Below are 11,909 nucleotides of genomic sequence, written 5' to 3'. Positions count from 1 at the left end.
GCACATATGTCTGCGTGAGGGTGCCAGACCCCTGCAACTGGAGTTACCTGCAGTTGCAAGCTGCCACGTGGGTGCTGGGAATTGAACCCAGGTCCTCTGGAAGAGCAGCCGGTGCTCTTAACCACTGAGTCATCTCTCCAGCCCCAAGACCTTGGGAAAGTTTGAGGGAGATTGGTAACCACACTCAGGGCTTCATTCCTGGCTCCTGTCCCCTCTCTGTCCCACCCCATAGGCTGCTGCTGGTGGGCAGCTGACAGAGTCCACCTTAAAGGATTGCTTTCAGTACCCATCTACATTCTTTTACATGGGACTGTGTGGCCATGCAGATAAGCTCAGGTTGAAATCCTCACCTTCACTAAAAAATTCAACTGGAGAAGGTAAGTGGGGGGACTTTCCTGGCATAAGTGACAAAGTCAGAAGGAGAGTGTTGGAACACCAGGATTAAGACTGCCTTCATTGAACTTTCCTTCCCCTCCTCCACAGAGGGCTGCTGCTGCTATGATTCTTGTATATTTTCTGTTGAGATGGCTCTTTGGTGCTCATTCAGCTGGGCTAGGATGCTGGTTTGTAAAGTGTCAATCTTCAGAGAGCCTTCATTAACTAGAGGCAAGCAGGTTCGGTGTTAGGCAGCTGCTAGGATGAATGTTCTGTTTCCACCTACTCAGGGAGGCTTACCTGAATGCCTAGACTTAGTTGAGTGTGGAGAAGCAGCAAATGTGAAAAACAACATGTAGCCCCAGATGCACATAGAAGCAAAGCTCTGGGGTAGGACTGACTAATTCCAAGGAGAGGAAAGGGCTGTCCACGACAAAGTGTCTGAAGCCTGAATAGCTGAGGCAGTGAGGCTCAGACACACACAAGCCAGAAGCCTGGCAGGTCTGTGGAGGAAGGGAAAGAATGGACAGGTGCAGAAAGACCTGTGAGGAGTTGAAGCTGAAAAGAAAAGGTGTCGGAGCTCCTAGATTCTCTAAAGCCCTGCTCAGGACAAAGCTATGTGGACAAAGGAGGCCACCAAAGGTCTTTGATTGTAGACTTGAATGGACTTAGAAAGTATTTGGCAACCCTTTAAGGAACAGAAGATGAGCTAATCCTGGCTTCGTATGTCTCAACATGAACCCATAATGCAATGGATATGAGCTAGAAGTTAGCAAGGGTGGGAAGGAAAAGGGGACAGAGAGATAAAAACAGTCCTCATGGGTAGAGGTGGATCTTACCAGTGCCTCCAGCCATTGTGGTACCTACTCTCTGTCTGGCTAAGCACAAGTTTATGATCTCTTTTGTTTTTTTTTTTTTTTTCATGGTAAACCTATAAAGAATTTCATTTTACATGTGGAGAAATGAGGGCAGAAGCCTAGCCTATGTCTCATCTCTTGTAATCTAGAGAGCATGTTCTCATCCATAATGTCAAGTCTGGCCCACATAATGGCAATGGCTAGGAGATGGATATAAACTTAGACCTGGCCCCAAGCAAGGTGACAGGTTTGGGTGAAAAAGATACAGAGTTGTGTAGATGTTATACTTTAAATGGTGAAGAGTCAGCTGTCCAGTGAGGACCAGGTAGTAATAGAGATTAATTAATTAATCAATTAATCATACATCCTGGTCACTGCCCCCACACAGAGTCCCTTCCCTTATTCCCTCTCCATTCTCCTCTGAGAGTGTGGGGTCCCCCTGGGTATCTCCCCACCCTGATTCATCAACTCTGCAGGATTAGTCTCATCTTTTCCCACTGAGGCAAGACACGACAGCCCAGTTGGGGGACAGATTTCATAGACAGGCAGCAGCCTTAGGGACCACCCCTGCTCCAGTTGTTTGGTGACGTCCATGGAGACGGAGTTGCATATCTACTACATATGTCCAGCCCATGGATGCTCTTTGGTTTGTGGCTCACTCTTTGAGAGACCCCAAGGGTCCCAGTTAGTTGACTCTGTTGGTCCTCCTGTGGAGTTTCTATCCCCCTTTGGACCTGCAATCCTTCCCCCAACTCTTCCATGAGTTCCCAAGCTCTGTCCAGAGGCTGTGGGTCTCTATATCTGTCTCAGTCAGCAAACAGCATGTTCTTTACCAGGCTTCTTGCTATGGAGTCATAACCATTAGCATCACTAGAAAAATTCACATTGGTGGAAATAGAAAAGAGTATCAGACAGGGGATTAAAGTATCCTGTCCATTTCCTTGGGGACAAATGCTCCCTCGGCTGACCTTACATGAGATAAGCCACAAGCGATTTATAGAAGTTGATATTTAGGATAAAATTCCTGGCTGTTGCTGTGCTGTCTCCTACAGAAGACTCTAGTGACAGCTGGCCAAGAGTCTCTGTAGCTAACTCTGACCCACGGACGCCAATGCCAAAGCCAAAGCCACCAGGCATCTGACTTGGGTTCTCCCTGAGTTTGAGCCATGGAGAATGACTCCTAGCAGGCTGGAGAGCAAGGAGAGTTCTGAAGTTCATCAGTAGGAGGCGACATAGACTGTTTTCTAGAGCATCCGATATGAGCAGCCATGTAGCAGTAGCCAGTTCCAAAAGCAGAAGCAGAGACAGGGATAACAAATATCCCATGAAGTGGTTTGGTTTCATCATGTGGGTGATAGTGTGATGGAATGGAAATTCTCTCACAATGGTAAGTCTGCTTGGACAAGTAGGAGAGCCTGCGTTTCTTTCTCGGACTCTTGGTGACTGGCCCTCTGAACTTTGCTTATTAGCCTATGCCAATTAAAATTACATCGCTTGACAGCGATCCCACAGGACATACGAAATCAAGGGCTCTGAAATGAGGAGAGGGTTGGGTTACAAGTAATAGAATGATCTCTGCCTTGTGGACTTGGACAAAAGCCAGGCTTTTGTCATTCACATTTGAAGGTGACAGATGTTTATTCTGGTTTTGGCATCTACTTCAGAAGCACTGGTTTGGCCACCACGAACATTTAAGGACAAGACAAAGTCCTGTCCCTCCTGCACATTGCAACAGACTAACAGTCAATCAATAGACAACAAGAGATAGCTGAGTAGTCTCATGGCCTCAAGTACAAACCTAAGAACTGCACATACACAGTAACTTATTTCATTTTTATTAAGTGTTTTTGAAATAGAAGCTGCATTCTGTGTGTGTGCATGTATGAGGGGGGAGAGATTCCTGTGTGCATGAGCATGATCATGTGTATCCATGTGTGTGGAGGCCAGAAATCAACTATGGGTGTTGTTCCTTATGCACCATCTACTTCAATTTGTCTGTCATCTATCTATCTATCTATCTATCTATCTATCTATCTATCTATCTATCTATCTATCTATCTACTATCTATCTATCTGCCATCTATCTACCATCTATCTACCTCTTTATCACATATCATCTATATCTATATCATCTATGTATGTATGTATGTATGTATGTATGATGTATGTATGTATGTAGCTATCTATCTATCTATCTATGTATCTACCTATCTATGTATCTATCTATCTATATATGTATGTATGTATGTATGTATGTATGTATCTATCTATCTATCTATCTATCTATCTATCTTCATCACCACCACCACCACCACCACCACCACCACCACCACCACCACCATCTATTTATTTCTGAGACAGGGTCTCCTACTGCCCACAAATGCACTAATTAAGTGATGCTGACTGGCCACAAATTCCCAGAGACCCACTGATGTCTGCCTCCCTAGCTCTGGGGTTATAAACATACACTACCACAGCCAGATTTTTTAAATGGGTTCTGGTGACTGAACATGGGTTTTCATGCCCACACAGCAAGCACTTTACCATCCAAGCTGTCTCCCTAGTCCCTGAGACAGGATCTGTTTCTATCACTACCATTTTAGAAATGGAGAAGCAGTAGAACCTAGATTTGAACCCATAACCTACCAGTGACCCTGTACATACTACTATATACTCTTAACCTCTTGGAGAAATACATATATGATGTTGAATAGTGTGATTTTCTGCACTAGGAGATGAGGGAATAATGGTAAGTGCTTGATTTAGATGCAACTGTCAGAGAAGGTATTTTAACATCTAAGAAATAAGACATGTGGTTCATTTTCAGTTTAGGGTGTGCCTGGAACTCATCACAGAATCATAGATAAGCAAGAGCTTCTAGGCTTCTCTCTTCCCTAGCCTGCAGCCAGCACCTGCTTGTCTCAGCACTCAGGCAGTTGAAAAGCTGCAGGCAGTTTGCTACACGATGGATCCCATATTCAGAAAGAAGACAATGTTCCAGCCCAGGGATATTCATCAGATACAGATCTGTGCTCTGAACCAATAGGGTAGGAACCTTGGCATCTTAGTATTTCATAGCTATGAAGAGACACCATGACCAAGGCAACTCTTCTAAAGAAAAACATTTCATTTGGGGCTGGCTTATACTTTCTGATGTTTATAGTCCATTATCATCATGGCAGAAAGCATGGCAGCATGCAAACAGACTTGGTGCTGGAGGAGCCAAGAGTGCTACACCTTGATCTGTAGGCAGCAGAAGTGAACTGTGCCCTATACTAGACAAAATTAGAGTATATATATATATATATATATATATATATATATATATGTATATATATATATACATATATATATACACACACACACACATATATATATATATATAGTCTCAAGTCCCTTCTCCAGTGACACAGTTTCTTCAACCAGGCCACACTTCTTCATAATACCACTCCCTATGGCCAGGCATTCAAACATATGAGTCAATGGGGCCACCACACTTGAAGTAGTGGCTATCTGATTTAAGTATGAAGACTGTGAATACTATATCCTTCTGAAGCAGGAGTTTCTCCCAATCGGGGACTTGAAAGATTTATTTATTTTATGTATATGAGTATGTATCTGCACGTAAACCTGCATACTAGAAAAGGGCTCCAGACTCCATTACAGATGGTTGTGAGCCACCATGTGGTTGCTGGGAGTCAAACTCAAGTCCTCTGGAAGAGCAGCCAGGGCTCTTAACCAAGGTGCAGCACCAGTCAGGGACTTTGAAAGCCAGCATCTCACAGAACTCAATACACCAACCAATTTTGTCCTTCCTCCACACTGGTGACTGTTCTGCAGAATTGAATAGTAAAGACTTTCACGTTCAGTAGTCTCTTGAGTTTATTACTAGAGAGCGAGTCTTTCTCCCCACTGTGTTAGTCTCCACAGCCTCTATGACCAGATGCCAAAGACTAGGCTTGCTTCAGTGACAGGGGAAGCTGGAAGCTGGAATCCACAGTTGAGATGCACGAGGCATTGTTTCCTACCTGGGTTCCCTGATCACCATGGTGCCCACATGGGCTTGTCTCCTTTGTGCATGTATGTCTAGTACTTTGTCTTTGAAGAACAAAGTCCTGCTGTGTTGTAGCTCTTAGGACCTCAGAGAACATTAATTACCCCCACCAAAAGTTCTACTATCTCCAAATATATCCTCATGTAGGGGACAAGGAGGTTAGCATATACATTGGGGGTGGGGAGACTTTGATCCGTACCAGAAAGAAATTTAAACATCAGTCCCCTTTCCCTTTTCATGGCCTTCTCACAACCCTGGGATATATCCATGTGATGATAAAGTTTAAAAAGTATTTTAAGCTCCAGAAGTTTATGTTTGTGTTTGTTATTGTGTGTAGGGTGAGGCTCGTTTGGGCAGAGGTGAGGTCAGAGGTCAACTTCCTGGAGTTGGTTCATTCCTTCTAACTTTATGTGGGTTCCAAGGGTTTAACCCATGATGCCAGGTTTGGGCTATCAGCGCCGTTGTGCTGTGAGCTGTCTTGTCATTCCATGGGTCTTTTTTTTTTTTTTTTAAAGATTTATTTATTTATCATATACAAGTACACTGTAGCTGTCTTCAGATACACCAGAAGAGGGCATCAGATCCCATTACAGATGGTTGTGAGCCACCATGTGGTTACTGGGAATTGAACTCATGACCTCTGGAAGAGCAGTCGGTGCTCTTAACCGCTGAGCCATCTCTCCAGCCCCTCCATGGGTCTTTTAAAAAACAATTTATTTGTTTGTTTGTTTGTTAATTTTATTTCACATGTATGAGCATCTTGCCTGTATACATGTGTATCACATGCATGTCTGGTGCCTTGGGACAGTGTCTAGTTGTATAATAAACAGGGTAGTTCTGGACAAAGAGCCTTTGGGACTGGAGTTTAGGATGGTTGTGAGCCACCATGTGGGTGCTGGGAACCGAACCCAGAACCTCTGCAAGTGCAACAACTATACTCCTACTGCTGGGCCATTCCTCCAGCCTCCCATTCCCGTTGAATTTTAAAGTTTAGCAGAAAAAAAGAAGAAAGGTTTATCTGCTGCAACTAGTTATCACCCTGCCTCCCCTCGCACAAGTGCCCTCATTTGGAGATAGGAATGAGGGGTAGATGTGTGAGGGGCATTTAATCTCTCTGGGGCAATTTGTGATGATGTTTGCATATTATTACATGGCATTTACCTGTCCTGATGCCAGAATGGCTTCCAGAAACAGTCCTGCTTCCAAGGTTCTGACTCCTGGATTGTGACTCAGTAGGACAAACGGTCATACTGCAGTGAATATATCCCCTGCTCCTGACTTCTAAAGTACAGGGGAAGCAGGAGATTAACGTATTCTGAGGGTATGGAGCCAGAAGTAAGTCCGGAAAATGTGTCAAACACTAAGTAGGCTATTGGATTCTCATTGATACTCAGAAAGTTCTCTCTTGTGTAAGCCAATATCAGCAGTGTGTGTGTACACACACACACATGTGTATATATATGTATATATCTATATATATCATGTAAGTTGTATGAAATAGAATTTGTTAGAAATCACGTGTTTGAGGACAGAAAGTGGAAGCTGGCATACTATAGCTGTGAGTTCTACACGGTTTGAAGAATTTCCACTGGGGAAGATGTAAGCCTGAGAAAATAAACACTCCAGCTAGGAGAAATGTCCACTTCTCGTCTTTCTGAAGGAAAAACACCCAGCTGAAACAGATAGTATAAGCTAAAGTTTACTTTGCAAAGCAGAGTAAGGAGCAGTGAGTTCTGGGTTTTGTTTCCATTTTTAAATTTTTTAATCTTAAAGATAAGATCTCTTGTACAGACTTGGCTAGCTGGGAGCTTGCTAAGTAACACTAGCTGGCCTTGAACTCAACATAGAAGCTAGGCTGGTCTTGAACTCACGAAGACCCACCTGCCTCCACTTCCTGAGTGCTGGGATTAGAGGCCTGTACCAACTGCTGACTAACATTTGTTTTTACTTTTAATTATGTCTCTGTGGGAGTGTGTACACATAAATGCAGGTAGCAATAGAGGCTAGACGAGGGTGTTGGATCTACTGGAGGTAGAGTTGGAGGTGGTGGTAAGCTTCCTGTAGTGGGCCTAGGAGCTGGACTAGATCTTCTGTAAGTGTAGTGTGCACTCTCAGCCACTGAGCCATCTATTTGCTCCTGTGCTAAGGAGTTTCTAAAGTGAATTTTTATAACCTATATTATAACCTATAGCATATTCATTGGGTGAATGTGACCCTTTTTCTCTCAAATCCTGGGCAACTAGATTTTCCTCTTAGGGTATTTCTTCTGGAGAATGGGAGTGGGGGGGAACAGGGCATAACCGGCTTTTTGATAGGACTCACACATGATAATTTTAGTTATTGACTTCTGCTGTATTGACAAGAAACTAACTACAGCCTCATGGATGTTTAATCATAAAAGGTCAGGGGGCACAGTCACCAAGGTACCATGGTAGCTCCTTGGACCTCTCATGTCTAACTTCTCACCAAGTCAATAATAAAAGTTCAATGGATTACTATAGAAATTAAAGACAACAGCTATAGAGCTCAATGAAAGATACAGCCATTCAGAAATAATTTTAATTCCTCTTTTAGATTAATTTTATATGCTTTTCCAGATTATTGGTTCCATAAAACTTTCAATGTAATGGACGGAAACTCCCTGGTGAAAGCTAGAAAATGCTCAAAGACTGCTGGAGGCCTTGGGACATAAAAAGAATTATTGGCTTGTGCATTTCTAAAATTGTAATTTGGGGACCTGGAAAGATGACTCGGTGGTTAAGAGCAGTCACTTTTGATGCCCTGTGCCCACACAGAGCTGCAAAACAATCTTTAAGTCCAGTTTTAGGGGATTCAGTGCTAACTCTGGGTTCTAAGGGCATCAGCCATGCAAATGATATACAGATATACATTCAAGCAAAATACCTGTGCACATGTAGCAAAACAAAAAAAAATGATAAAAGCGTGTAGTTTGCAGTTACATATACTAACGCATGCAGTCATAGACATTTAAAGCTGAGGCAAAAGATCAGGAGTTCAAGCTCAGTCTGAAATACACAGTGAGGGCTGGAGAGGTGGCTCAGCGGTTAAGAGCGCCTGACTGCTCTTCCAGAGGTCATGAGTTCAATTCCCAGCAACCACATGGTGGCTCACAACCATCTGTAAAGAGAACTGATGCCCTCTTCTGGTGTATCTGAAGACAGCTACAGTGTACTTATATATAATAAATAAATAAATCTTTAAAAAAAAAAAAGAAATACACAGTGAACCTCCGTGCCAAGGAAACAAAACTTAAATCAATAAAATAATAATTTGCTGTTGTTTCTTGGTCTAGGCAAGTGTTCGCTCTTGCTCTTGCAATTTTTGGTTTATAACCTTGTTTCCTCTTTAAAAAGTCCTCTACCTTGAACTGGATAAGCTTCAAAATACCCACAAACTGGGTCGTGTTACAATTAAGAAGAATATTGCTTCAAGAGTAAACCCTAGCTGAAATACCAGAGGACCTTGCGACTCATTTTGTGAGCTCTAAATTTGCTAAGTTTACTTCCTTTTTATTATGACTTTGGGAGGATGCTGACCTCCTCTAATTGGTTTCTCTGGCTACTCGGGAGCTCCTAGCAATCATTTTTAATGTAGCACACCCAGCCAAGGGGCTACCCAGCAACAATGTCCCTGTTAAGTGGAGGGTGACAATATGCCAGAGACCTCACAGCATATGGCAGAGAGAAGCTTTGCCAGCGATAGGATTGAACTAATGCACGTTCCGTCAACTCTGTGGTATCTTTAACTCAGAGATAAGATGGCTGATTTTCATTGTTGGCTTGACTGGGTTTAGAATCACCTAGGGAGTTGCTGAGGGCGTGGCTGTGTCTGTGAGGGCATTTTTGGAGGGCATTAAACTCTCTGAATGGGGCAGAACCCTCCCATAGGCTCTGGGCTTTGATTGAACAAAATGGCGCTGGCAGAACCTGACATGCTCCACCCTGCTCTCTGACCTGCCCAAAGAGAACGGCTCTCTTCTCTACTCCCTCACTGTGATGGACAGACGCCTCCTAGGATGTGAATCAAGAGTTGGCTCCCTCGGGCATGTTCACCTGAGCAACAAGAAAGGTAAGGATACTCTCAGACCAGTCTTTTGTCTGATACAGTGTTATTCCTAAATGCACATCCCGGGTAAAATAACACGATGCCCTTATGCATAAACAGAAACATATAAATCAAAATGTGTTTTTGGATAGACAGAATCTTATTTCACAACCCTTTTAGATAAACATCCTTGCTACATTTGTAATACTCCTACAATGTTTTCACAGAGCTCAGGCCCAAATGTTAATGAAAGACACACATCTGACCACTGGCTTTCCTGAGGAGTACTCTGTCCCCGGGCTGTAGTTTAGAGGTTCCTTACCATTATGGTCTCTCATTAGCAGGAACGTATAATGTGAAACTTTGCACTAATCCTACTGGTGTCCTACCAAGCCATCTCCAGAATTTTGCCAAGGTAATAACAGAAAAATAACAGCTGCTTGTCCAAAGAAAGTAGGGACCCATTTGTCCTGCTCCTGGAGGCAGCAGGGAGAGAGTATGCTGTCAGTTGCTCAGATTTAATTTTGAATTGAGCTAAAATAAGCATCAATATACATCTCCACCTGCCATTTACTCTCCTTGAATTTACTGATTAATTTACTCTCGTTTCACCCTGATGCTGCCGGGCTGTGATAAGTTGTAGCCATCTGGAAGTCCTATTTTATCTTCCCTTAAAAGCTGTAGAAACAAAGACATTCTTTGCCAGCATTCAATCCAGTTTCTCAGAGTTTCTCCTCCTCTCCTCCTCCTCTTGGGGAACAGCAGCAGATGTCTGTCCAGACCCTGGATTCCTGAGCCAGCTCCCAGGTTTCGTGATGTATCTAAGAAGCAAAGGGCTCTTCTGGTTCAGATTTGGAAGGGATGACTAACAGAGTCTGTGTGTCAGAATTAACAGTTTGGCTATATAAAAAGAGTTTTGCAAAGTACGGCCACTTCTATAAAGCAGTATTTATAGATGTATATTAGCACGAATCACACAGAGACAAAGCTCTTAAAGGCACATGAAACAGCATTGCTAATATTGCCTTAACTCTTAAAACTGGAAACACCTCTTAGTAATTGCAGTATTTTTCCTTCATAATATTCTCAAAACAATTAAAGGTATTACACCCCCACATATAAAAGAATAATAAAACTGATATAAAAGCTCGTTTTATTTAAAGGGTAATGTTTTTGAAAATTCAACTTTATTGAGGTATAGTTTCCGTACAATAAAATACACACGTCTGTGTGTTTCCACTTGAGCCTTGGCACGTTTGTATTCATAAAATCACCACCGGAGCGAAGATAGCACCATTTTACCATCCCCCTCAGATCATCTCTGTGTCCAGGTCGTGAACAGTCAGTCCCTCTTAGCTGATCTCAACAGCACCAGCACCAGGATAATTCTGCTGTTCGATCAATAAATTCATCCATTGTAGAATTTCATAAAAATGACATCTTGGGGTTGGGGATTTAGCTCAGTGGTAGAGCGCTTGCCTAGCAAGCGCAAGGCCCTGGGTTCGGTCCCCAGCTCCGAAAAAAAGAAAAAAAAATGACATCTTGGCAGATTTAGGCTTTCGGCTGACTTTTGCTTAGCATTGTTGGGAACAAGTAAAAGAACCTTATTCTAAGTGCTACCATTTCGCTTTCGGACTCTGTTTAATCATAGGGAGAAACTAAAGTCAAGGTCCCAGGCCATGGGGCAGCTGGGGACTTCCCTATGGCTGAACAGGTTCTGTTGTCAACAGTTGTCTAGTCCAGACATCTCAAGGACACTTCTCCATCTTGCTGGCGGGGTCCAACAAGTTCATGTTCCCAGGCCCAGGCATCTAACCCACTCCTTGTCCTCTTATCACCTAATGAGCTCTGGACCTAATGTCTAGGAGAATGAATTAAGGACCTTGAAGCCAACATCCAATGGGTACTCCGTTGTTTAACCTATATCAAAATATAATTGGATAACACTGCCGCTCCCCCTAGCTCTCCCACCTATAAAAATGTACAATCTCCCTTTGGGGATGCGGTTCAGAGCCCGAACTGTCCATCTCCCTGAGCACTCAGAACATAAAGCTTTTATTTTTAAGCTTCTGTCTCTAATAGTGAGTTTTCTCAGCTTCCACCCTGAGCCCAACAAGCACAATTCGTCCCTGTCGCTGCATGTTTCAGTATTTCCTGTTTCTGTGCTGAGTGGAATTCCACTTGTGTAGATTCCGTAGCCCTGTGGAGATGTTATGTCTGCCTGATTTCCTGTTGTTGGATAGATATGTACATGGTCATGTATTTTTCCCGAGTAAATACTTAGTAAAATTGCTAACATTCTGGTGATTGTATGTTGTAAAATTATAGAAAATAAAATGCTGTCTTTTACCCCAACTAGGTCTGGCACTGCAGGGCTCCAAGATATCTGCTAGATATCTTGCCAGAAGCACATCCCAATTCCGTGGTGGCCCAGTGTCTCTAGCCACCACAGACTCTCTTACACACACACACAACCCAATAATCTTTGATCTGATTGATAAGATATAATTGCCCACTTTAACATGTAAAGTCTGGTACACATCCATCCCTTAAGAACA

The sequence above is a fragment of the Rattus norvegicus genome, chromosome 1, assembly GCF_036323735.1.
Source record: "Rattus norvegicus strain BN/NHsdMcwi chromosome 1, GRCr8, whole genome shotgun sequence".
In the NCBI taxonomy this organism is placed as follows: Eukaryota; Metazoa; Chordata; class Mammalia; order Rodentia; family Muridae; genus Rattus; species Rattus norvegicus.
The sequence above is the reverse complement of the archived record's forward strand: the minus strand, read 5'-3'. Positions refer to the sequence as shown.